The sequence below is a fragment of the Triturus cristatus genome, chromosome 2_1, assembly GCF_964204655.1.
Source record: "Triturus cristatus chromosome 2_1, aTriCri1.1, whole genome shotgun sequence".
Classification (NCBI taxonomy): Eukaryota; Metazoa; Chordata; class Amphibia; order Caudata; family Salamandridae; genus Triturus; species Triturus cristatus.
The window spans coordinates 379,901,335-379,927,263 of record NC_140581.1 but is presented as its reverse complement, the minus strand read 5'-3'; positions in this window follow the sequence as shown (position 1 = coordinate 379,927,263).

The window sequence follows — 25,929 nt, the reverse complement described above, 5'->3', positions numbered from 1 at the left end:
GTCAATCATACTCATTGCGCAGATAGAGTGAGTCCCCTTCCTGTATTGAATTAAAAGCAATGTATCACCAAGCTGCAGGAGAAGTACAAATTTCTTATTTGCAAGAAGGGGAAAATTGAATTCACCTTGAGTTAAGTTTAGTGTGTTCTGTAGAAAGTTGATTAGTGGCAGTGCTCAATTACATAAATTCATGCACAACAAACACAATAAAATCATTCAGTCTGCGACTCTGCGTCCAATGCATGGCATCAATCATTACCTGTTCCATCTTATTTTCAGTTAATGGCCAGTCTCTCTCAGCTCTGAAAGGAGGATAGCTATAGTAGTCATCTGATTCATGCTCCACTTCTTTTGGCAGGACTAGGAAAGTTTTAAATTGTTCTTGTAGTATTTTACCATCATTCAATCATCATTCATGAGGGCAATGGATTTGGGCGGGAGATTCAGTATGATGGAGCGGAGGAGCTGGCTTTGGAGGACTGTACTGTCAAATTGCAGACATCTGAAAATTGTATATTAAATAAGAAGAGTAGAAGACGGTGGTAATGGATTTGTTGTGATTCACAAGTTTGTAACCGGAACGACAGACACACAAATAACGGTGGGAAAGAAGGGAGGAAGACAGTAAGTGCAAGCCTAATTGTCAGGGAAGTATAGCTCGTCCTCAAACTCTGGGGGTTCTTCCAGTAGTAGGTAATCATCATGTGACACACTACTTCCTTCACCTGAGCCGCTGTCCTCATCTTCCTCCATTGCTTCATGTATTGTGTAATTCGGTGGTATGAAGTGCTGATTCATTTTGATCATTGTTAACCTCTCCACGTTTCTGGGCGAGAGACTGGTCCTTCTCAATGTTACAATGAAACCAGCAGCACTGAAAACACGTTCGGAAGAGACACTTGCGACAGGGCAAGCCAGATAGCTTATCGCCTGCCTGCTGAGCTGTGGCCATTCAGACCATTTCCTATACCAATACTGCAATGGGTTTTGATCAATGTACACCTCTGTTGGGTCGTCCAGATAGGCCTGGACCATCCGCTCAATGTTCAGGGTTGCTGCTGGTAAGCTTTCGTGCTCTTTTCTCTGTGCATCAGCACTGTGCTTATTAATGCCTAACTGTGCATACCAATCGTGTAATGATTGTACTCGGCCTAATGATCCAGTTATTGTTTCTGTGGTCGATAGTGATGGTGAGTGTTGTGATCCAAACGCACTGCCCTCAGCCGACGAAGTTGCACTTGATCCTGCATGGCCTGCTGCAGTACTTCTTGTGGGTTGATCTTGCGGGCTTTTAATTAGTAGCCGTTCATTTTCCAACTTACTGGCTGCTTCAGCTATACAAGTTTTGTAGCGGGCAACATCAATCTCGGAAAAAGCAAAGAATGTCTTCAGTCCAAATTTTGCACGTGGATCCAGAATTGTGGCACAAATGTAATGTTCTTGTGACAAAATTTTATTTTGTATCCTTACATTTTCAGCTAAGCGATGGGATAAGCTCTCCACCAAGTCATGGGCTTGCCTTTTGTCCTCTACACCTTTGTATGATTCAGACACATTATTCAGCTGATGCTCTAGCATTTGCAATAATGGGATAGCTTGGCCCATTGTACAGTCCTCCTTGCTGACTTCACGTGTGAAGACCTCAAAAGGACAAAGCATCTCAGTCAGGCATTTAATTAGGCTCCACTGCTCCATGTCAAGGTTCATGCCTTTAACAGTAGCATCCCCTCTTATTTTCCAGACATATTCATGGAGTGACCTGTACTGCTCATACAGACGATCAAGCATGTAATACGTTGAGTTCCAACGTGTTGCCACCTCCTGGATGAGTGCCTTGACTGGCATCCTATGTTCACGTTGGATGATCCTCAGCTGCTTCCGAGCTTTAAAAGAATGGCTGAAATGAGTGCATATTCTTCGGCAGATGGCCAGTAAATTGCTGACTATGGGTTCTTTTTTCAGAAAGTCTTGAACTATAATGTTTATGCAGTGAGCCAAACACGGAACCCTGAAATAGGAACCAAGTTCCATGTCCTTAAGTACATTACTGCCATTGTCCGTGGCAACAAAACCAATGCCAAGCCCTCTTGGCCGCAGTCATTCCAAAACCTTGCTGCGAAACTCGTGTAAAATGTTTTCAGCCGTATGAGATTTCTCCATGGCGAACATGGCTACAGTTGCATGTTTACAAGTACCTTCAAAATTTGCAGCTGTGTCAACAGCACCTCGTGCAGATAGCTTATCTCTAACCCCCACAAAAGAGATCGAGTGTGCAGTGATGCACATGTAATCTGTGGCTTGGCAACTGGTCCACATGTCTGTTGTCAGGTGGATATTGTGAACAGCACTCTGCTGCAAAGCTTGTCCAACCAATTCCAGCACATCATGATGTAGTGCCGGAACAGCAATTCTTGCGAAATATTACCGGCTGGGAACCTTCCATTTAGGGCAGATGGCAGACACAAATTCAAGGAAACCCACCCCTTCCACAAATGAAAAAGGAAGAAGGTCCAGCGCTAACATTTTAGCCAGCTTCGCATTGTACAATCGTGCCGTTGGGTGGTTGCGTTGGAACTGCCCCTCCAACCTAAAAATGCTCTCAATGGTAGGCTGGATTACTTTCCTTTGTGGTGCTGTTTTCATTAACCCACTTAGGCTCAACGACACAGTTTGTCTCATTGCGAGTATTGTCTCATTGCGGTACTCGGTCGCCTTGGTGTCTCAGCCTGACTCTGAGTATGGCTCTTACTGCGGTGCCACTCTGATGTTACTGAGGAGGATGTGGGCGGTACCACTGCACTACTGGGGACAGGGCTAGAAATGCCTCCCTCTTCTTTACCTTCCACCGCAATAATATCGCTCCCTGATTCTTCCTGACCAACTTCAATGGGTTGAGTTTTTCTACTTTCTTTTAACTGAAGTAGGTGATTCTCCCAGATGATAGTGTGGTGTATTCTGAAATGACTTGCTTGTCCTCCGGTACCATAGTTTGTACCAAGCTTACCACGCCGAACACCTTGACGACAAATTGAGCATATAGCAACGTTCTCCTCCTTGGTGCTAACAGAAAAGAAGTCCCAAACTGGGGAGGAGAACTTTCTGGCACTGCTGGATGTGCCACTTTCAATACCAGATGAACTGGAGACTGTGCTTGAAATGTGACCCTGTGCACTTAGACTATGACTTTTACTACCACTACCTACTGAGATGGTTGAGCTGGATGTAGGTCCCTGCCGGCCCTTGGAAAATATGGCAGCTGGAGGTAGTGGTGGTGTAACCTGTGTTGGTGATATCCGTGCCACATCCCGCTCAGTAGCAGCCTTTCTGGATAGGGTGAGAATGTTGGTCTCCAATCTCTTTGGGGCGGGAGTAATGTGCGTGATGACTGGCTCGTCTTCATCAACATCATCACCCCCTCTTCTACATCTACCTCCATAATTCTAAGTTTTTATGGGACCTTCCTTTTCAGAAGCATTGTCTTGTGGCGTATATCACTCTCAGACTGAGCTGGTGGGAGCCAAGTGGCATCACGATCATCAGAAGCGGGGCTTGAAGAAGAAGATGATGGACTAAGCCTCCTTTTCCTTGCTGGTGGTCTGGAAGACAATAGATCTTCTGAAACAGTGGTTTGACTTTGCTCCACTTTGTCTGCAGGAAGCTCGATTTCCTGAAATGCCCCTACGTCAGGACCAACAACTACTATGGTGGGCTGTTGCGGCCGCTGCTGTTCTTGTTGCGGCTGCTGCTGTTTTTGTTGTGGCTGCACACTTATCTGCTGAGTTTGCGCCTGCATTGAACTTGATTGTGTACTACTTTGCGGTAATGACATTTCTTCAACATCGCTGCTCGTTAGTAGACTGGCTACCTCTGCGACACTAAAGCCCTTGGGCCTAGGTTGGTGGGGTTGGACCGCTGTGCTGCTCCCAGCTTGGTTCCCGGAGAACGCTGCTGCAGGCGTAACTTTTTTGGTGCCAAAATTGTCCGGCACACCACCAGTCGTGGTTAATTGCACTTCCTTTTTCTGTTCCTTCTTCTCACCGGCAACTTTCTTGGTACTGGACCTGGTTCCTTTCTTTGGGGCCATCTTCTTCAGATGTCAGGCAGGATGCAGATGAAGAACAAGTTCTGGTCACACGTGGACGTGATGCGCAGCAGGACTTCTGGCTGGCTGGCAGTACAACGGGTAGCCGGGTGATGCTGATGACACCTCCTCCTCTGTCTTTTGTGCACCTAAAAGCAAAAAAGCCTGGAGAAGAACATCAGTGAAATGTTGCATTTGTTGTTGTGGTTGTTACTTAGTACTGTACTAGTGCAAACAAAAGATATAGTCTAGCCATTTATGACTTTTTTTTTAACAAGGGCTATGTTATACTACTGTGTACAGTCACACACTACACTCTCAGGAAGGATAGGAAAGTTAATAATAACCACCAAAATAAAAATGTAATGGAAGTGGGGTGGACCCTATTTGCCATGAAATTACTTGAGCATCTCAGCATCCATGGAGCTGCTGCTGGCAAAGGGGGTGGATGGATGGAAGCAGTAAGCCAAATAGCCAATAGGAAAACCATGCAGGCCTATGGCAAAAGCAGGACACTAATAACTCCCAGTCCAAACACAAAAAAAAGGCCACCAGCCACATGGACACTCACAAATCACAAACAAGCAGGGGGCCTGGGAAACACCAGGAGCTGACAAAAGGCCTATAAAAGCCAGGTAAAGGATGCATGCTAAAGCACACTGCTCTGCCTTTTTAATGCAACAAAATGTAAATACGAACATTCACAGGCCCCAAAAAGGTCTGCAGGATGCATGCATTGCACACCAACACAGTGCACACCAGACACATACAACAAAAGCATGTCTTTAAGACAACCAACATCAGAAAGGCCACCCCAAAAAAACACACTTCCCTAACTCAATCCAATGCCATCCATGCCCTAAATGATGTCTAAATTCAACAGACCACACAGAAAACACTTGATTAATAAAGCTGTGGCTACCTGCTCTGATCCTAGTGGATGAAAAAGCAGGCCTGTTGGCAGACAAGGCCAGGCAAGCTTGCAGGCCTAGGCTTCAAAATGGCCACCAGCCACATGGCCAAGCCCAACAACATCAGAAAGCCCACCCCCCCAAAAAAACACACTTCCCCAACTCAATCCAATGCCATCCATGCCATAAATGATGTCTAAATTCAACAGACCACACAGAAAACACTTGATTAATAAAGCTGTGGCTACCTGCTCTGATCCTAGTGGATGAAAAAGCAGGCCTGTTGGCAGACAAGGCCAGGCAAGTTTGCAGGCCTAGTCTTCAAAATGGCCACCAGCAACATGGCCAGGCCCAACAACATCAGAAAGCCCACCCAAAAAAAAACACACTTCCCCAACTCAATCCAATGCCATCCATGCCATAAATGATGTCTAAATTCAACAGACCACACAGAAAACACTTGATTAATAAAGCTGTGGCTACCTGCTCTGATCCTAGTGGATGAAAGCAGGCCTGTTGGCAGACAAGGCCAGGCAAGCTTGCAGGTCTAGACTTCAAAATGGCCACCAGCCACATGGCCAGGCCCAACAACATCAGAAAGCCCACCCCAACAAAACACACTTCCCCAACTCAATCCAATGCCATCCATGCCCTAAATGATGTCTAAATTCAACAGACCACACAGAAAACACTTGATTAATAAAGCTGTGGCTACCTGCTCTGATCCTAGTGGATGAAAAAGCAGGCCTGTTGGCAGACAAGGCCAGGCAAGCTTGCAGGCCTAGGCTTCAAAATGGCCACCAGCCACATGGCCAGGTCCAACAACATCAGAAAGCCCACCCCCCAAAAAAACACTGCCCCAACTCAATCCAATGCCATCCATGCCATAAATGATGTCTAAATTCAACAGACCACACAGAAAACACTTGATTAATAAAGCTGTGGCTACCTTCTCTGATCCTAGTGGATGAAAGCAGGCCTGTTGGCAGACAAGGCCAGGCAAGCTTGCAGGCCTAGGATTCAAAATGGCCACCAGCTGTATGGCCAGGCCCAACAACATCAGAAAGCCCACCCCAAAAAAACACACTTCCCCAACTCAATCCAATGCCATCCATGCCCTAAATGATGTCTAAATTCAACAGACCACACAGAAAACACTTGATTAATAAAGCTGTGGCTACCTGCTCTGATCCTAGTGGATGAAAAAGCAGGCCTGTTGGCAGACAAGGCCAGGCAAGTTTGCAGGCCTAGGCTTCAAAATGGCCACCAGCCACATGGCCAGGCCCAACAACATCAGAAAGCCCACCCCAAAAAAAACACACTTCCCCAACTCAATCCAATGCCATCCATGCCATAAATGATGTCTAAATTCAACAGACCACACAGAAAACACTTGATTAATAAAGCTGTGGCTACCTGCTCTGATCCTAGTGGATGAAAGCAGGCCTGTTGGCAGACAAGGCCAGGCAAGCTTGCAGGTCTAGACTTCAAAATGGCCACCAGCCACATGGCCAGGCCCAACAACATCAGAAAGCCCACCCCAACAAAACACACTTCCCCAACTCAATCCAATGCCATCCATGCCCTAAATGATGTCTAAATTCAACAGACCACACAGAAAACACTTGATTAATAAAGCTGTGGCTACCTGCTCTGATCCTAGTGGATGAAAAAGCAGGCCTGTTGGCAGACAAGGCCAGGCAAGTTTGCAGGCCTAGGCTTCAAAATGGCCACCAGCTACATGGCCAGGCCCAACAACATCAGAAAGCCCACCCCAAAAAAAACACACTTCCCCAACTCAATCCAATGCCATCCATGCCATAAATGATGTCTAAATTCAACAGACCACACAGAAAACACTTGATTAATAAAGCTGTGGCTACCTTCTCTGATCCTAGTGGATGAAAGCAGGCCTGTTGGCAGACAAGGCCAGGCAAGCTTGCAGGCCTAGGCTTCAAAATGGCCACCAGCTGTATGGCCAGGCCCAACAACATCAGAAAGCCCGCCCCAAAAAAACACACTTCCCCCACTCAATCCAATGCCATCCATGCCCTAAATGATGTCTAAATTCAACAGACCACACAAAAAACACTTGATTAATAAAGCTGTGGCTACCTGCTCTGATCCTAGTGGATGAAAAAGCAGGCCTGTTGGCAGACAAGGCCAGGCAAGTTTGCAGGCCTAGGCTTCAAAATGGCCACCAGCTACATGGCCAGGCCCAACAACATCAGAAAGCCCACCCCAAAAAAAACACACTTCCCCAACTCAATCCAATGCCATCCATGCCATAAATGATGTCTAAATTCAACAGACCACACAGAAAACACTTGATTAATAAAGCTGTGGCTACCTTCTCTGATCCTAGTGGATGAAAGCAGGCCTGTTGGCAGACAAGGCCAGGCAAGCATGCAGGCCTAGGCTTCAAAATGGCCACCAGCTGCATGGCCAGGCCCAACAACATCAGAAAGCCCACCCCAAAAAAACACACTTCCCCAACTCAATCCAATGCCATCCATGCCCTAAATGATGTCTAAATTCAACAGACCACAAAGAAAACACTTGATTAATAAAGCTGTGGCTACCTGCTCTGATCCTAGTGGATGAAAAAGCAGGCCTGTTGGCAGACAAGGCCAGGCAAGCTTGCAGGCCTAGGGGCAGATCTATGTCGGAGATGCGCCACTTTTACGCCGCCGTTGCGTCACTTTTGTGACGCAGCGGCGGTGTAAACCCTGCGCCACGTTGCGCCATATTTACATCGTGACGCATCTATGGAGATGCGTCACGATGTAAAGCCCTGCGCCACGTAAAACCTGCGTCAGGTTTCACGTGGGCGTGTCGACATAGGGGGGGGGCGTTCCGTCGCAGGAACGCCCCTGAAAAGTGACTCAGTCAAATCTATAAGATTTGACTGAGTCACTTTCCCAACGCTGATGCGCCAAAACCCTGCGCCTGCTTGAAGCAGGCGTAAGGCTTGACGCACCATGTTAGGGATAGGGTTGGTTGGAACAGTGCTGGAGGTGCGTCGCGCTTGTGACGCAACTGAAGCACTGCGCCAACCTTACGCCATTGGATGCGTCACGCATCTGTTTATTCCTGCGCCATGATGCGCCGCATTATAAATGCGGCGCATCATGTGTGGCGCAAGGGTAAACTTGCGTGACGCATCATTCCTGGCGCATCCTTGCTGATTTGCAGGGATGCGCCAGGCAACATAAATCTGCCCCCTAGGCTTTAAAATGGCCACCAGCCAACTGGCCAGGACCAACAACATCAGAAAGCCCACCCCCAAAAAAACACACTTCCTCAACTCAATCTAATGCCATCCATGCCATAAATGATGGCTAAATTCAACAGACCACACAGAAAATACTTGATTAATAAAGCTGTGGCTACCTGTTCTGATCCTAGTGGATGAAAGCAGGCCTGTTGGCAGACAAGGCCAGGCAAGCTTGCAGGTCTAGACTTCAAAATGGCCACCAGCCACATGGCCAGGCCCAACAACATCAGAAAGCCCACCCCAACAAAACACACTTCCCCAACTCAATCCAATGCCATCCATGCCCTAAATGATGTCTAAATTCAACAGACCACACAGAAAACACTTGATTAATAAAGCTGTGGCTACCTGCTCTGATCCTAGTGGATGAAAAAGCAGGCCTGTTGGCAGACAAGGCCAGGCAAGCTTGCAGGCCTAGGCTTCAAAATGGCCACCAGCTGTATGGCCAGGCCCAACAACATCAGAAAGCCCACCCCAAAAAAACACACTTCCCCAACTCAATCCAATGCCATCCATGCCCTAAATGCTGTCTAAATTCAACAGACCACACAGAAAACACTTGATTAATAAAGCTGTGGCTACCTGCTCTGATCCTAGTGGATGAAAAAGCAGGCCTGTTGGCAGACAAGGCCAGGCAAGTTTGCAGGCCTAGGCTTCAAAATGGCCACCAGCTACATGGCCAGGCCCAACAACATCAGAAAGCCCACCCCAAAAAAAACACACTTCCCCAACTCAATCCAATGCCATCCATGCCATAAATGATGTCTAAATTCAACAGACCACACAGAAAACACTTGATTAATAAAGCTGTGGCTACCTTCTCTGATCCTAGTGGATGAAAGCAGGCCTGTTGGCAGACAAGGCCAGGCAAGCTTGCAGGCCTAGGCTTCAAAATGGCCACCAGCTGTATGGCCAGGCCCAACAACATCAGAAAGCCCACCCCAAAAAAACACACTTCCCCAACTCAATCCAATGCCATCCATGCCCTAAATGATGTCTAAATCCAACAGACCACACAGAAAACACTTGATTAATAAAGCTGTGGCTACCTGCTCTGATCCTAGTGGATGAAAAAGCAGGCCTGTTGGCAGACAAGGCCAGGCAAGTTTGCAGGCCTAGGCTTCAAAATGGCCACCAGCCACATGGTCAGGCCCAACAACATCAGAAAGCCCACCCCAAAAAAAACACACTTCCCCAACTCAATCCAATGCCATCCATGCCATAAATGATGTCTAAATTCAACAGACCACACAGAAAACACTTGATTAATAAAGCTGTGGCTACCTGCTCTGATCCTAGTGGATGAAAGCAGGCCTGTTGGCAGACAAGGCCAGGCAAGCTTGCAGGTCTAGACTTCAAAATGGCCACCAGCCACATGGCCAGGCCCAACAACATCAGAAAGCCCACCCCAACAAAACACACTTCCCCAACTCAATCCAATGCCATCCATGCCCTAAATGATGTCTAAATTCAACAGACCACACAGAAAACACTTGATTAATAAAGCTGTGGCTACCTGCTCTGATCCTAGTGGATGAAAAAGCAGGCCTGTTGGCAGACAAGGCCAGGCAAGCTTGCAGGCCTAGGCTTCAAAATGGCCACCAGCTGTATGGACAGGCCCAACAACATCAGAAAGCCCACCCCAAAAAAACACACTTCCCCAACTCAATCCAATGCCATCCATGCCCTAAATGATGTCTAAATTCAACAGACCACACAGAAAACACTTGATTAATAAAGCTGTGGCTACCTGCTCTGATCCTAGTGGATGAAAAAGCAGGCCTGTTGGCAGACAAGGCCAGGCAAGTTTGCAGGCCTAGGCTTCAAAATGGCCACCAGCTACATGGCCAGGCCCAACAACATCAGAAAGCCCACCCCCAAAAAAACACACTTCCCCAACTCAATCCAATGCCATCCATGCCATAAATGATGTCTAAATTCAACAGACCACACAGAAAACACTTGATTAATAAAGCTGTGGCTACCTTCTCTGATCCTAGTGGATGAAAGCAGGCCTGTTGGCAGACAAGGCCAGGCAAGCATGCAGGCCTAGGCTTCAAAATGGCCACCAGCTGCATGGCCAGGCCCAACAACATCAGAAAGCCCACCCCAAAAAAACACACTTCCCCAACTCAATCCAATGCCATCCATGCCCTAAATGATGTCTAAGACCACACAGAAAACACTTGATTAATAAAGCTGTGGCTACCTGCTCTGATCCTAGTGGATGAAAAAGCAGGCCTGTTGGCAGACAAGGCCAGGCAAGCTTGCAGGCCTAGGGGCAGATCTATGTCGGAGATGCGCCACTTTTACGCCGCCGTTGCGTCACTTTTGTGACGCAGCGGCGGTGTAAACCCTGCGCCACGTTGCGCCATATTTACATCGTGACGCATCTATGGAGATGCGTCACGATGTAAAGCCCTGCGCCACGTAAAACCTGCGTCAGGTTTCACGTGGGCGTGTCGACATAGGGGGGGGCGTTCCGTCGCAGGAACGCCCCTGAAAAGTGACTCAGTCAAATCTATAAGATTTGACTGAGTCACTTTCCCAACGCTGATGCGCCAAAACCCTGCGCCTGCTTGAAGCAGGCGTAAGGCTTGACGCACCATGTTAGGGATAGGGTTGGTTGGAACAGTGCTGGAGTTGCGTCGCGCTTGCGACGCAACTGAAGCACTGCGCCAACCTTACGCCATTGGATGCGTCACGCATCTGTTTATTCCTGCGCCATGATGCGCCGCATTATAAATGCGGCGCATCATGTGTGGCGCAAGGGTAAACTTGCGTGACGCATCATTCCTGGCGCATCCTTGCTGATTTGCAGGGATGCGCCAGGCAACATAAATCTGCCCCCTAGGCTTTAAAATGGCCACCAGCCAACTGGCCAGGACCAACAACATCAGATAGCCCACCCCCAAAAAAACACACTTCCTCAACTCAATCTAATGCCATCCATGCCATAAATGATGTCTAAATTCAACAGACCACACAGAAAACACGTGATTAATAAAGCTGTGGCTATCTGTTCTGATCCTAGTGGATGAAAGCAGGCCTGTTGGCAGACAAGGCCAGGCAAGCTTGCAGGCCTAGGCTTCAAAATGGCCACCAGCCTCATGGCCGGGCCCAATAACATCAGAAAGCCCACCCCAAAAAAACACACTTCCCCAACTCAATCCAATGCCATCCATGCCCTAAATGATGCTTGAAAATGAAATACATTAAAAAAACACCAAAGGAAAAGTTGCTTCATCATGCACACACCCATGAGGCCATGCCCATGACTAGCTCGGGCCTACTACTGACTACTACTACCCACAACATTTTTAAAAAAGGAATGATGATAGTTGCCAAAAATAAATTGTAGTTACAACAACTGCAATGCCCACAATCAAACAGACGCAACAACCACTTACTTGTAAAATATCCAAATCAAAAAATCCTCAAATCCAATTGCAATGATGCAGCAGACAAAAAGAGTGATCTTTCCAGCTCAAAATCCAAAGGCAGAATGAGCAGGAGATGGACAAAGCACTGGGCGGAGCCACCTGGACAGGAACAGGAAGTTGGAGATTCTGTGTCACTTCCTCCCTCTCCCCACCTTTTTAAAAAAGGACTCCTTGCACAAAAAAGGACAGCCAAATGTCAATCTGAGGAGTTGTTTTCATCCAAAATCATCATTTGCAGAAGGTTTCATGCTGCTAGAGTTGATATTCTTCTCCAAATTGAAAATTTTACATGTTCGAGTTCTCGAGCTTCACAATACTTCCGCCGGATGTCGATGGCGTGTCCAAAATGACTTGATCGCGTTCTCTCGCTCCCTTTCGCGTTGGATATGATGTGTTCGGGGTCTCTTTCTCCTTTTTGCGTTCGATTAGACGTGCCCGCGCGCACACTAATGACGTGTTCGAGATCTCAATCTTCTCATACTCGCGCGGTGCATGATCGCGAGAAGAATGACATGATCGCGCGACAAATGACGTGATCGTGCGACAAGTGAAAATAATGCGAGCGCGAACTGTTGCGAGACAGAGCAAAATGGCTACCAACAATCCAATATCTCGTGGAGAACGCGACCGGGTCGGAAAAACTTGCCAGCGAGCGCGGGGATTCAGGTAAGGCGATCGCGCGCACGCGAGAATGTATTTTTTTACAGCGCGAGCAAGAAACTAATTATCGCTAAGCTGCGGATTGCGGAAATTTTGACATTTTCGCGCTTTGCTTGGAACGCGAAAATGCCAAATTATCGCAATTTCCGCGAACTGAACGGAATTTTGGCCCAGGCCTAGCAACAAGTCACCAGGAAGTTCTCTTTAACTGAGGAGGTGGATTTTTTATGTCAGGAACGTCTGCACTCCCTGCGCCCGAGAAAACAACAGGGCAATCAGGGAGCAGCAGAAGTAGAAAGCGCAGGGAGAGGCGCAAGGCGTGCAGACGACGAAAGGGACAAAAGGCAGCCGAAACGCCAACAGAAGAAATATTGGCGGAAATAGCACCTAAGACGTCCAAGGCAGATTACAAGACAGTCATTAACCTAACGGACACTGTATTGAACACGGCAGAGGAACAACTTCTGGCTTTGGGGCTTTCTCACTGCCCGGAGAGTGCCTTCAATTATGCAACCACCCGGGTCTATATTAACAAAGGTGTCAGAAAACTAAAGTTACAGAAATACTTTAGGCATTCAAAGTACAAAACCTGGGGCCCATCACAAACCATTGATGACTTAAATAATCCGACACAAGAGGAAGAAACGGCAAGAATATTCAACAGTGGCTCTGAAAGCCAGTTGGTCGACGTATTACAAGACTTATTAAATGAAGGAGAGACTTTGAGCATAAACCAAGAAACACTGAGGTCTCCCATCAATATCCACAAAGCAGGTCAAACACCATTCAAACCTCCGTCTACATTTTACCCCTTGATGCTAAAAGACACGATTGATGTATTCCAGGAACAAGTTGTGAATGACCTAAAAAACCTCAATCGCAAAATTCAAAGTATAAATAAGAACGGCAATACAAGCAAGAACAAAAAGAATAAAAAGGAACTTCATTACCATAAGCGCATGACGAAACTAAAAAAATAACAGTGAAATAGTCGTCAGAAGTGCAGACAAAGGTGGGAACGTGGTCTTATGGAAATGAGATGATTACATCAATGAGGCCATGTACCAACTGAATGACAATACTTGTTATTGCCGGAGCAACAGACAAACTTTGTAAGCAATCCATGGAGCGTATAATTTGAAACTGGCGGCCTGGAAAAATACGGGACTGATATCTATGGATGAATATAAATATTTAAGGAACGATAACCCGGTAACACCAATATGATATTTCATCCCCAAGATTCATAAACATGCAAGCAAAACCGCCAGGTAGGCCGATTATTTCTGCTAGAAACAGTAAATTTGAAAAAACATCAAAATATATTGACTTTTTCCTCCAGGAATATGTTCAAACATTGGCATTGTACATCAGGGATACAGGGGACGTTTTGAAAAAATGCTTGATTTTCAATGGCAGGATGACTATTTACTCATCACGCTTGATGTGACCTCGCTGTACACGTCGATCAGACATAAGGATGGCCTCAGAGCCCTACAGTATTATCTAGCACGCAGGGGGCCTGAATATATCGAACATACTAATATGTTAATCGACATGGTTGAAAGTTGTCTAACAAATAATATTTTTATGTTCCAGAATGCTTATTTCCAACAGGCAAGGGGTGTTGCCATGGGAGCCAGCTTCTCCCCCAGCTATGCATGTCTGCATATGGGCGGGTGGGAGGAGCTGGTTCTCATGAAAGAACACAGTGAAGCCATGACTAAGCATGTAAAGGTATGGTGGAGGTTCATTGACGACCTCTTCGTGGTACACACTCAGAAGCAGAAAGATTATTTGCCCAAATCAATAAAAACCAACTCAACTTACACTTTACTGCCTGCATAAGTAACAAGACTGTGAATTTCTTGGGCATTAAAGTATATATTGAAGAGAACAAACTGGAAACATGACTTCATAGAAAACCAACAGCTGGTAACGCCATTTTACATGCCAGTAGTGCCCATCCTGGGCACCTGATACAAAGTATACCATATGGCGAATTGTTGCGTCTTAAGCGCATTTGCAGCAATGATCAGGACCTTCATAAAGCTCAGGGTGAATGTCTAATGAGATTTAGGGAGAGGGGGTACAGTAAAGAATGTTTGGAAACTGGCCTGAAAAAGAGCAACCAGGAATCCAGAGTGTCCCTTCTCAAATCTAAACCTATTGGGGATGAAATGACGAACACGCCTGATAAAATCAGAATCATCCTGAAATATAATCAACAGGAGGGTGCTGTAAGAAAAATAATCAAGAAAAAATGGCCCCTGATTAGATGAGACCATGTAAGTGGCACCATAGTCCCCAAGCAACCTGCAATAACATACTGCAGGGGCAAATCAATGAAGGATGTCTTAGTCAAGAATGACCCATGTGGCCCTCCAATTAAAAGTACATGGCTGTCACAAAGATTGGGATTTTATAGGTGCAAAACCTGTAAAGCTTGTCAACACGGTATATCTAAGACTAGTTACCAGACCGCATTTGGCGAAAAAGAAATAAAAATAGACAAGGTGTTAAGTTGTAAAACAGATCATGTGGTCTATGTGCTGGAGTGCCCTTGTAAATTGAAATATGTAGGCAGTACCATCTTACAGGGCCACAAAAAGGTGCTCCAGCACATAAGAGGCGTCAAGAACAACGATCCAGCATATCCGGTGGCTCGCCCTTTTAATGAAAGCCATGCTGGCAACCCTAAGGATCTGCAATATTATCTAATAGATTCTATTCCAAACAACAAAAGGGGAGGTGATCGAGAAAAGGCAAATTGGAGATGCAATATATTTTAAATCTCGATACCAAGTACCCCAAGGGGTTAAATGCCACGGAAGTCTATATAACTGAACCATCTGCAGTTTTGTATTGTAAACAATGTGTAATTTCCTTCTTCTGCATCCATGAATTCAACCACACTCTTATTGATTAATTGATTATGTATATAGGTATACATATTTATATGTATTTAAATCTTTTTCAGAGTTCCTCTATAAAATTCCTTTATAGCATAGCCAAGTCGCCTAACCCGCCCCCATTGTTTTTCTTTTATTTAGCTTAGCACAGTTGGCACATAGAGTGGTGTGTAGCACAAGTCACTTTTTTCACACGTTTTATCAGATAGAAACAACAGAAAACAGGCAATAGAAATTAAAATGGGAGAAGTTGCCGCAGCTATATTTTTGAAATAATTTTATTCATGAGAAAAATTAGTTTCAGTACATACACATACATTTATGAGGGGGTTTTGGTATTAAAACCAGGACCACAATAAGCAAGACAATATGATCTATTTTAGTATTTATTGCAAAATAATATTAATTTATATATTTATTTATTTATATATTTATATAATTTATATGACTTGCTGCTCAAAAAATGCATTTATGCACGTACTTCTATATACTCTGCTGTTTGTTTTAAATGCACATGTCACTTTAAGTATATGTCTCATGGTATAATAATGAAACGTATTTAAAGAATTGGCTAGGCTAGTAGGGCGTCATGTGATCAAGTCCCCTGCGAGGGACGAAACGCGTCATGGCTGCTGCATCCTTTTGGGAGTTCTAAATAAAGATTGCAGTTGACGGAAAAAAGAAAAAACAAGCATTTGCAATGCAAAAGTTCTCGCATTAACGTGAGTTTAAGCTATTGGCATTGTCAATGACAATGCCTTTTATTTATGTTTTAAAAACAAAAAACAAAATAAAAGGCATTGTTATTTGCAATACCAATAGCTCAAACCTGCATAAATGCGAGACCTATTGCAGGGTAAGTTAGTTAAGACTCTTTTTGGAGACCTTAATCCATTGTGTACCCATTCAGAGCAGGCTATTTGGTGGCTATTCAGTCATTCTGCATAGTATCAACCCAATAAGGCAGGGGTTGCTAACGTAGTACCAGGAAGACTTCCCTGTAACAGGTTTTCTAGATTTAGACATGACAAAGGTATATACATTTAATCTAAATAAAACTAGTTTAAATATTCAGTGGGTAACCAGAAAGTTTTGCAGGTGTGGCTTTCTGTCGTACACACGACACCCCTGAGATAAGGTATCCACGTACATTTTCCCTAACTACCAAACAGATGGCAATGAATAACTAAGTAGCTTACACTGTACAGCACCATCCCTCGCCTCCTTCACTGCTGTAGTGAAGATGAATGCATCACACACGGTGTCCCTCACTGCACTGCACCTAGCCTCCCTTTCTGCTGCAGTGATGCTACTGCACTGCGCACTGGTACCCGCACTGTACTGCACCCATCTCTTGCCTCCCTCACTGCTGCAGTGCATGCTCATCACTGTACAGGGGGCTTCCTCATATGGCAGCAGAGGGGGTGTCACTGCACTCGCGGACTACAAAACTGACAGAGCAGTGGGGCGCCCATGTGCGTTTTATTTGAAACTGCCTAGACCCTCACAGTGCAACAGTGACAAGCGGTGACTGAACCATACTTTGCCCCCACAACACTACACCAGAGACAAGGTGCCACTGAACATGTACCTGCATTGCTCACACTACAACAGCAGCAATCAAAGTGAAGTGAGGGGAGGGGCGGGGTGGAAGAGTCACTGCTCACCTAACCGAGCAGCGCTCACCAAAAAGCAGTGATGTTGTGTCTATATTCCTATCAAGCCTCCCTCACGCTGCCGCAGGGGCCAGAAGTTACTGCATTCATACCTCGACTCTGATACTAGCAGTGGCAGGCTGCCCTCGTACGTCGAGCTCTCGCACTGTAGCAGTGATCAGATGTTACTGCATTCACTGCTCGGCTCTGACTCTACAGCACTGATTAGCTGCCCTCGCACACGCGGATCCCTTAAGTCATAGGGCAGCAGTGGGCAGTTGTTACTGCATTCATATTTCGGCTCTGTAGCATAGATTGACCCACCCAGTACGTACTTCAGGCTCTTGGGCTGTACCAGTGACCGGTGGTACTGCACTCACTGCATCAGCTCCCCGTTACTGTAGCACCGAGGCTTTCCCCGTACGCTTTAAGGGGCATATGTATGAAAGCAAAAATTAGTCGCAAACGCTGCGAATCGCAAAAAACAGCGTTTGCGACTGATTTTTCGCTATTTCATATGTATGACACATTTCCAAACTGAAAAATAAGAAATCGCTAAATTAGCGATTTCTTAGGCTGCGAAACAAGAAAACTGCGAATTTCCTAGCGAATACCTAATTTGCGATTCCTTAGCGTTGCGAATATCGCTAACAAGAAATCGCTAGCTAAGAAATCGCAAACACATGTATGAAAAAATCGCAAATTGCGATTTCACGAAATTCGCTAATTAAGAAATCGCAATTAACACCAATTGCTTGCAGGTGGTAAACTGGTGCAAGGTACAAAAACCAGCCCACAATGCAACAAACACACCCACAATGGCTGCAATGTACGTGATAGCCAGGAGGCTGCGTATTCGGGCCCTTGCACACAGGAGAATGAGACAGGAACGTATCTTCAGGCTGCGCATCACCCTGTTACAGAACACTGAAGAGGAGATCTATGACAAGTACAGACTGCACCCACAGACCATAATGGACCTGATTGAGGAGCTGAAACCCCACTTGGAGCACCCTACTCGCAGGACACAAACAATTCCCACACATGTGCAGGTCCTGTGCTCCCTGCACCTCCTCGCGTCAGGGAGTTTTCAACGGGTCATAGCGGAGGTTGGTGGTGTGTCACAGAGTGCACTTTCGCGCTTCTTCCATGCCTTCCTAGATGCAATGCTACTGAGGCTCCCACATCACATTTACTTCCCCACCACCCAACAGGCATTACAACAAACGATACTGGACTTCTACCAGATTGCACGTTTCCCCCACGTCATCGGCTGCATTGACGGGACCCATGTGGCCATCACACCCCCAGCAGAAACTGAATATGTCTACAGGAATCGGAAATGCTACCATTCCCTCAACATACAGATTGTGTGCAACGCTAAGTATCACATCACCGACATCGTAGCCAAATACCCCGGCAGTACACATGACTCCTTCATCTTCCGACACAGTGGAATACACAGACGTCTGAGTGCTGGAGAGTTTGGGGAGGGGTACCTGCTCGGTAAATACATTGCACACATCAATACATCCACTACATCAGTTGAGGGGGGGGACATTGACTCACCTATTGTGTGTTTTTCCATGCAGGTGACAGTGCCTATGCAGTGCGCGACTTCATCCTGACCCCATACCTGGATCCTGCAAATGCAAGTGAGAGGAGCTACAACAGGGCACACAGATCTACACGCTGTGTCATTGAGCGAACCTTCGGAATCCTGAAGAGCCGCTTCCGGTGCCTGCATAAGAGTGGAGGCGCACTGCAATACAGCCCTGAGACCTGCTGTAAAATCGTGGCAAGCTGTGCAATGCTACACAACATGGCAATGAGGAAAGGCACCACAATTGATGTGACCGATACAGACACATCGGATGACGAGCGCCCTGCTCCCCCTGCCAGACCAGCACCAGGAGTTGGGGCAGCTGCTGGACGCCAGAGACGGACTGAGATCACACAAAACTACTTTTAGGTGAGTATTGAGGAAATGAGACTACAAAGCCTGATGATGTGTCAAGTGTTTAATCACACTTAACATGAAAGAAAATGTAATTGTACCCAGCACATGTTGTACACACAGTGCAGAGAAGGCACAAGAAATAGGGCAAACAGCCTTTTGCGGGTTAATGCACCCGTGTTGCAGTCAGTGTCCCCGCAGATGATCACCTCCGTCGGTGCCGTCCAGGGTGGTTGACCCCCATGGTGCGCCCTTGGCCTGCTACCTGTCTGCCACTGCGGCGTCTTTCACCTGGCAAGGTTGGAGTGATGCTGCTGCGACTCGATGTGTCCTCACTCTCAGCAGAGGCCATTAGTGCGCTGCCACCTGCATTGGCTGTCTGCAGCTGTTCCACAGCAGTGGTCACCTGCGCCAGCCCTCGCGCTATGTCCTGGCAGCAATGTGCCATGTCCACCTGCATGGTTACGCTTCTGCGTGTGAGTGCGCTGGTGGTGGTGCAGAGGCGGTTGACTGCCTTGGTATAATTGTGTAGCCGTGCATTGGCACGTCGTCCAGCCCTGTCATTGGCAGCTTGGGTGTCCCTCAAAGTGGCACAGAGCTCTCGTATTGCCGCTACCATGTTGCGATTGTCCTGATGTAGGCGGCCTAGCTGGCGATTCATTGACCGCATTGCCTTGCTTTGCAGGCGCTGTTCCTGCAACATGCACTGTTCCAAGCCGGAGAACACGGTGCCTTCTCCTTCTGTTGCAGTGCTGCTCCTGGGCCTTGACCTGGAAATGGCCTGTTCCCTTTGCCTTGGTGTTGGTGCGTCATGACGGGGCATGTCTGTCACACCCTGACTCCCCTCTCTCCTGTCGGTGTCATCGCCTGTTGCTGGGACTTCATCCTCAAATGGAGGCAGTGGGGGCACATGTGCGCGCTTCCTGCGCTGAATTGGCTGCTGCTCTGTCTCATCGCTGGAGTCCGCAGGGTCTGCAGGCTCCTCTCCCTCAGCGCTGTCTTCTTGTGGCATGGCGTGTGCTGTGGATGTAAAGGGGACTATATGAGTTTGTGTTACTGTCTGCATGTGGCACTCAATAAAGTTACAAATCTTTGACGGCTAATCTCTGACACATTTCTATTCAATGATCCCCAAAACACATATGTTGCATTTACTTGTGATGGTGTCATGGACACACAGTCAGACACAGTACTACGAGTACCATGATGCATTGCTGGGTGTGCTGTAAGACCTGGGCTGGATTGGCATGTTGGGAGTTAACTATGCGCATTTGGGGGAGTGTGCAAGGGATGGGGAGGAGTGCAGGGTGATTTGGCATGCATCTTACCTTGTCTGCTGGATGAGGGGTCGGAGCTGTCGATTGCAGCCACACCACCAACGCTCTCAGGCAGGAGGGTTGACTCCACAAGCTCCTCATGGGGGGTTGGCTGCTCTGCAGTGGATGGTCCTCCTCCAGTCTGACTGGCATCCTTGAGTCTGGCTGCCACCCTCTCCTTGGACCTCTGGCGCATATCATACCACCGCTTGCGCAGCTCCTCGATGGTGCGTGTGGTGACTCCAACAGCATTCACCTTGCTCTGTATTTCCAGCCAGATTTTCCTCTTCCTGGCCTCTGGGACTTTGAGTGCCTTCTTCCCAAACAGGAGCTCATGGCTGCAGACCATCTCCTCAATGAGGACCTCCTGCTCCTTTTCTGAAAACTTGTGTTTTCTCTTTCTTTTTTCTGCATCTTTGCCCTGCTGGTTTTGTTTGGGATCCATTGCTGGTTGCTGTCTCCAGGAAAGCCTCCTCACACTCCACAAGCAGCCTCTGGGTGTGGCTCAGGTGAGCAGGTGCAGGCAATCACTACAGTTTCCTGTTTGTGATGTCATCAGCCTGCACCAGGCTTGCAGATTCCCGTTTTTGCGATTTCTTAGTTAGCGAATTTCGCTATTAAGAAATCGCAATACGGGATTCTGCGAATTATTTGCGATTTTTAAGGAATCGCAAATGATTCGCGATTTATTTTATACATCCCGTTTAGCGAATCTGATTTTGCGAATCGCAAATTCTCGCAATTTGAGATTCGCTAAAGGGGAGTTTGATACATATGCCCCCAAGTGATTTGCCCAGAATCACAGGATGTTGAGCCGATGCTTCGGTTGCTCTGGTTGTTACGTCACATCTCCAAACTAACATTTGCGTTAAGTAAACCTCAATATAATGCTTAATTAAAATAAATACAGCAGAGAAAACACATCAACAACTTGGCAGTCGTGATAAACATTTGCGCTGCATGGAAAAGTGTTGAACAGAGAAGATTACTGGATCCATCCATTCACTCCTTCTCAACAATGCATGCTTGTGGGTTAATAAGAATCGTTCTAAGCTCCCTTTATGTCGGGCAGAAGCAAGCACAAGGCACTACAAAACTAAAGTGATAATGTTTTGGAGAGTGCACTGCAGAAGCAGAGGGGCTCTGGGCCAGGGCCAGTTCTAGAACGGTTCAGTGGCCCAGCGCCGATATTACCCGATGAATGTGCTGTATAGAATATATACCTGCAGGTCTGCGGGCTGTGAGGGTCTGAGAGAAGTAGGGGGGAGCAGCGCACTGAGTATGGGGGTCCCCAGTAGCGCCTGGCCTGTGACAGGGGGAAGGTATCATCGCAGCACACCCTGACTCCCGTTCAGCGCAGGCTTTCTTCTCAGGGCTTTATAGTTTAATTTGGCATCAGTATAGCGCTGTCCGTGGCCCACGACCCCAAAGCGCTTGTAAATGCCGCAATCCTGAGAGAGGGCTTTTGTTGTGCTGCAGAGCTGAGCGACCTCGGCGCGCTCACTGAAGCCCGCAACGCTGTCCGCGCTGACTTCGTTGTTGCCTTATATAACCGATGGAGAGTGCATCCTAAAGCTTTTGGCAAAGTGTGAAAAGAAATAAAATACACGGCATGCCTGCCGTGAGGATTGCACCACCGCAAGAAAAGCGGGCCGCAGAGCCCTGGATATTGGGAGCCAAGGTCGGTCCATCGGGATGGCTTATGTTATTATTGGCAATGTTGACTGCTGTCCTGGGATAGCCCATTTATGGCGGAATTGAGAAATATATATTTGAGTGGACGTTGTTTGTTTACGAACTACAAGGCCTATTTTAAGAACTGCTGATCCCATCATGCAATTTTGTGAAGATAATGAGGCCCCACCCGTAGGCAATTAAAGGTACTTGTAATATTCAGCAGCAGTCTTTGCCTTCATTTTGATGTCACTCAGCCTGTGAGAAAGGACAATCTATGTCTGAAACGCGTAAGGCACTGATATTATATCCTTGGATATGCAGACTTCGTTGTTGCCTTATATAACCGATGGAGAGTGCGTCCGAAAGCTTTTGGGAAAGTGTGAAAAGAAATAAAATACACGGCATGCCTGCCGTGAGGATTGCACCACCGCAAGAAAAACGGGCCGTAGAGCCCTGGATAAGGGGAGCCAAGGTCGGTCCATCGGGATGGCTTATGTTATTATTGACAATGTTGACTGCTGTCCTGGGATAGCCCATTTATGGCGGAATTGAGAAATATATATTTGAGTGGACGTTGTTTGTTTACGAACTACAAGGCCAATTTTAAGAACTGCTGATCCCATAATGCAATTTTGTGACGATAATGAGGCCCCACCCATAGGCAATTAAAGGCACTTGTAATATTCAGCAGCAGTCTTTGCCTTCATTTTGATGTCGCTCAGCCTGTGAGAAAGGACAATCTATGTCTGAAACACATAAGGCACTGATATTATATCCTTGGATGTGCAGACTTCGTTGTTGCCTTATGTAACCGATGGAGAGTGCGTCCTAAAGCTTTTGGCAAAGTGTGAAAAGAAACAAAATACACGGCATGCCTGCCGTGAGGATTGCACCTCGCCAAAAGCCAGGACACATCGGCTGCGGAGCGCACCAGAGTCCGAGGAAACCCTGTAATAGACTCCAGTTCACTGCGCAACTTGGTTGCAGGCGCACACTCCTTGCCGCAATATAAAGGAACAGTCCAATAGTGCTTGGGGAAATTTATTTGTGGTACCAAGCCATAGGCAAGGGGTTGCTTTTTCTCATTTCGGGTTGGCTTGGTTGGTATTTTACCAATTCAAAGCTGTAATACTGTGCCTGGAGTGGTAAATGGCTTTTTTTCATTTTACAACTCGGGCATGGACAGCACTGTGCTAGTCCTATGCTTAAAGACTTTGCTGTAGAAATGGTAAAAGACTTTGTCACTTTCTTTCTCGGCGTGGATGGCACTGTGCTAATCCTATGCTTAAAGACTTTGATAGAAAAGCAGACATTTGAGGTGAGCAGATCTAGAGTGTTGCTGGTGTTGAGAGTGCTCTATACAGGAGCTGCTTTCCAGCTAAACTTGAGAACTACCCAGAGTTCTCTGCTTCTTTTTGGAATAATGTATGCGTCACTCTATGTCTGAAAGGGTGTTATTTTGAAAATCTATATATATATATATATATATGTATATATATATATATATATATATATATATATTCACTGAAAAAACCATAGGTTTCAGGGGTGTTATAGTTAGCTGGACTTTTCACTTGTACAAAACCATTGAAATTCCCCCGTTATAGTTAGTTCAGCTAACTATAACTCGCGCGCCCGCAATGCACTGCTGATGACATCACATATTGCATCACTCATGAAATGGTCAGTGACATCACTCATGACATCACTGATGACATCTCAAATGACATCACTGATGACATCACTGATGACATCATCCAGTGAATGTGTGTTTTTCTGAAAATTAAATATGTTTTATATATGTATATCTCAAGGTCGATGGAAGAATAAATGGGTATATAAGTGTCTAAATGGATGATTTGTTTTTGAAAAATTGATTGTGTAACTGACTGATTAAGTGTATCATAGTGAATACATGGCTTAGTGAGTAATGTTTAAATATGTAAATATCTGTATCAGTCTCTCACTTTGTGTATAAGTGGCTGCATGGGTTGGTGAGTAGCTACATGGGTGTCTATATAGGTTATTAGTTGGTTTTTTGAGTATCAGTCTGAGTGTCTGCATGGTTCGGTGGGGGGTATTACGTAGTGCATAGGTGCATGAATGAGTGACTCACTGTTTGTACGTGTTGAACACAGAATGTGTGCAGGACTGTATGGGTGGATGAGTGTGTGTATGGGTGTGTTAGTGAGTGAATGACTGTCTCAATAGTGTCTTTATGAGTAACTACATATGTTTTAAACTAGTATATGTGACTATTGGTGTATATATGTGAGTATATGTGAGAGTGAGAGATTGAAAGAGTTCCTGTATGAATAAGTATGTGTTTCTATAAGTGATTGTTTAAAAGACTAAGTATGTGTAAGTTTCCGTAGAAGTAAGTGTGGTGGTGTGTGTATAACTGTATATGCAAGTAAATATATGTTTGATTCTTTATTAGCATGAGTGACTATGTGTGTGAGTAACTCTATGGATGAGTGGCATTGTGTAACAGGATGTATAGGTGTATGAGTACATATGATGAGTGAGTACATGTATGAGTGACTGTATAGGACTGTTGGTGAATGAGTGGATGTGTATGTGGATCTTAGAATTACTGAAGAGGTTGTTGTAACTGGTATTGGTATGTCCATTGTTTTGAAAATTTTAGTCTCTATTTTTGAATGTGTGTATCAAAGGTTATATTAGGGTGAGAGGAGGTCTGCCACTCTATCACAAGGATGATGTCATCAGTGATGTCATCAGTGATGTCATTTGAGATGTCATGAGTGATGTCATGAGTGATGTCACTGACCATGTCATGAGTGATGTAATATGTGACGTCATCAGCAGTGCATTGCGGGCGCGCGAGTTATAGTTAGCTGAACTAACTATAACGGGGGAATTTCAATGGTTTTGTACAAGTGAAAAGTCCAGCTAACTATAACACCCCTGAAACCTATGGTTTTTTCAGTGAATTTCTGAGGTTTTTTAAATGCTAATTCCTAACTAGAACGTGCCTGAAACCTATGGTTTTTTCTGTGAATTTCAAAGGTTTTTTAAATGCTAATTTCTAACTATGCCTACAGAGATAGGACATGTGAAGAAAGAAGAAAAAATGCACCGAAAGAAACAAAAGAAGTGCAGAAAGAAGCAACAGAAGTCCTCAAATACGAAGATAAGTGCAGGAAGAAGGATAACGTGCAGAAAGAACAAAAAGAAGAGCAGAAAGAAGCCTTGTTGCAAAATCATCCTGTACCCTCAACTTTTTCAGACGGATACTGGTGGTAACTGAGTCTGACTAACCAGTCCTAGAGCCAGTGCTATGTTAAAAGACACTTAGAATACAGTGAAAACTCCTACATACACTAGGGAACATTATGCATTGGGGTCACCCTGTGATTAGCATGACCTCCTCTGTAAGCCCCTAGTATATAATAGGGCATGGGGATTAAAACTACCTCTTAAAACAGGCCACAGGGCGTTTTTGCACACGTTAACTCAGGCCCCGTCCCCTCCCTTCACCACTGTGTAAACACGCCCTGTGTCCATTTTTAGTTGGGAGATTAAGTTCATTTGAATCCTGAGGGTCCCTAGGGTCCAACTAGCCCACTAGGTACCTCCAGTAAGTGCCACAGAGCTGCGTTGCAGAGAGGTGTAAAAAGTGGCACGGCCTGGACCACCTCTCTGCAATGCCGCTCAGTGGCGCTTACTGGAAGCACTTGGTGGGCTAGTTAGCCCCCAGGGGCCCTCAGTATTGAAGGGAAATTATATCCCCAATTTAAAACGTGCCATAGTGCGTGTTTGCACACGTCACCTCAGGCCCCATCCCCTCCCTTCACCACTGTGTAAACGCACCCTGTGGCTGTTCTAAGTTGAGAGATTAAGTCCCCTTGAATCCTAAGGGTCCCTAGGGTCAAACTAGACCACTAGGTACCTCCAGTAAGCGCCACAGAGCTGCGTTGCAGAGAGGTGTAAAAAGGGGCTTGGCCTCAGAACACCTGGCTGCAGCGCAGCTCCCTGGTGCATACTGGAGATGCCTGTTGAGGGCGCGTTTGCAG